General features: G+C 38.8%; 1 long non-coding RNA gene across 1 annotated transcript; it reads right to left on the bottom strand.

The window, feature by feature from the left end:
• Positions 1 to 333: 333 nt before the first annotated feature.
• LOC132141901 (uncharacterized) lies at positions 334 to 2,182 on the bottom strand. Its single transcript, XR_009433959.1, has 3 exons — positions 2,045 to 2,182; positions 791 to 827; positions 334 to 469 (listed from the first exon to the last, which is right to left on the bottom strand). It is a non-coding gene; the product is annotated as an uncharacterized LOC132141901 (long non-coding RNA).
• Positions 2,183 to 2,428: the final 246 nt, after the last annotated feature.

Raw genomic sequence — 2,428 nt, forward strand, 5'->3', positions numbered from 1 at the left:
AATCTTACTATTATAAAGTTAAACTTGCATAACAATTAACATTCCGGTTTGTTGAGATTTCACAAATAAGCAAAAATTAGCCTTAATATGTGACCGGGAGTAGTTTTTAGAATTTAATATAATAATATTATTTTATATAATATTTATAGTATTTATAGAGACAGCTATTAACATTTAACGATATAGTACTAATGAGTGCAGAATCAGTATCAGGCGACACAAGTGCAGGATCACAGGGGACGCGTGTGGGATCAGGACCATGTGAGTTCAGTGCAGGACCACAGGAGACAAGTGCAGGATCAGGATCAGGACCAGGACCAGGACCATGTGAAATCAGTGCAGGACCACAGGAGACAAGTGCAGGATCAGGATTAAGTGAGTCGAGTGCAGGACCAGGATGACAGGAGTCGAGTGCAGGACCACAAGAGATGCGTGCAGGATCACTTAGGGTAACAGCAGAAACACATACCTGAAATAGGAAACTAATATTTATGAAAATAATAAATATTACTTCAAGGCGGTATTAAATTCTTCAAGGCAGTATTCAATTCAACATGTTTCCTTAATCTCTGATAATACATGATTTTTTTGTACAATAACTTACCAACTTAAAATGAATAAACACGAGCTAGAGCTAAAACACTACAAATATAACATTATAACTAAGTTAGACTTTATAAAGTTGGTGCAGGTAAAATGGTAAAAATGGAAGCAGGTAGCCTGCAATCCTGACACAGATCAGTGTAGAATTAGACAGAATTTCATTGTGTTCACATGTAAAGTGACTTACTTTTTTTCTCCTTGGGGAGCCTGAACATGCCGCTGACCTGAAAGAAGAAAATAAGAAAAAATGAGAATTGTATTTTAACACTAAGCTTGACCATTTCTTCAGGGTTTGGCAATTTATGTAATTTTTTTTTTTTTTGCAATTTCTCAAGTGATTTTATTATTATTATTTTCTTTAAGGTCCAGTTTACACATATGTAGATATTTTTATAATCGGATTTTTAAAAAACATCAGTTTGAGGTTGCTAAAACTTCAGTACAAAACACACACTTACAAACTTATACTTTATAATTGTTATTTTCCCCCAATCATTAGATTCAGCAGCATTTGTTCTCCAACATTAACGTTAATGTAACGGAGGCCAGCGAGTAGTGCTGTGCAGGTAAACCTCACTCCCCGATCTCAAGAGACGCACTAGCGACAGACGCTAGTGGCTGTAGCCATTTAGCCTCCTTGTTAGTGCGTCCGCCTCCCATACCGGAGACCCAGGTTCGAGCCCCACTCGGAGCGAGTGCGAGGAGCGGCAGAGAGGACCCGGGAGACAGGGGTTACATTGGTGCCGTGACCCGGATGGGAGTGAGGTTTAGGGGGGTGAGTGTAATGGAGGCCAGTGAGTAGTGCTGTGCAGGTAAACCTCACTCCCCGATCTCAAGAGACGCACTGGCGACTGAGCTAGTGGCTGTAGCCATTTAGCCTCCTTGTTAGTGCGTCCGCCTCCCATGCCGGAGACCAGGGTTCGAGCCCCACTCGGAGCGAGTGCGAGGAGCGTCAGAGAGGACCCGGGAGACAGGGGTTACATTAACTTACATGTCAATCATGTCTCCTTTCTTTGCATGGCTACAATAAACTTAAACCTACCCAGAATCATCTTTCTATGGCTCTGAACCTACCTAAAGTTCCGTGTACTTTTTCGTTCATTTATTTTTTATTTTTTTAACAAATAAATGAAAAAAAAAAAAAAAAGTGATTTTCTTTTTTCTTTTACACGGACCACCCCTGGTTATACATAAACAATTCTCATGAATGAAATGCGGAAAAGGTCAATATTACTCAAGTTTTCCCTTTTCTTAAGCTTTCTAAATTTAACAGAAACGGATAATAATAATCGAAGCATGCTTGCTTGCTAGTTCACATAGACAGTATAGTTCAAGTTAGGTAGCTGCTAGAGATAATTGCTAAGGTAACTAACGCTATGTCTTATGCACGCACGGAATTGTCTTTTAAAGTTAGCTAACGTTATCAGTATAGTGCACTTACCTTTTCCATCGACATGCTGTTCGCGCAGGAACTGCTGCACCCGTGGTAAGGTATTTTCGATACTCCATTTATGAACTTAAAATCAAAATGCCGTCTTCCATAATTGACTCTGAAATCACCCAAGCTAATATTTATTTGAACCTTCTTCTTCTTCTCTATGGCAGTTGGCACACAGCGTCTGGTTGCCACCACCTTCTGAAATGTGTGTCAGAATAATATATTCACCTACACTTAAATTATCTTTATTAAACCAGTTCTTCTAAAAAAAAAGAAAAAAGAAAAAAGAAAAACCTAAATCTCCAGAATTCATTTGGAAAATATAATTTAATATCAAATGTATCTCTTCATCTATATTTGAACCTGCCTGACCTTGCTTTCCTTTTT

Source organism: Carassius carassius, chromosome 6 (assembly GCF_963082965.1).
Source record: "Carassius carassius chromosome 6, fCarCar2.1, whole genome shotgun sequence".
NCBI lineage: Eukaryota > Metazoa > Chordata > Actinopteri > Cypriniformes > Cyprinidae > Carassius > Carassius carassius.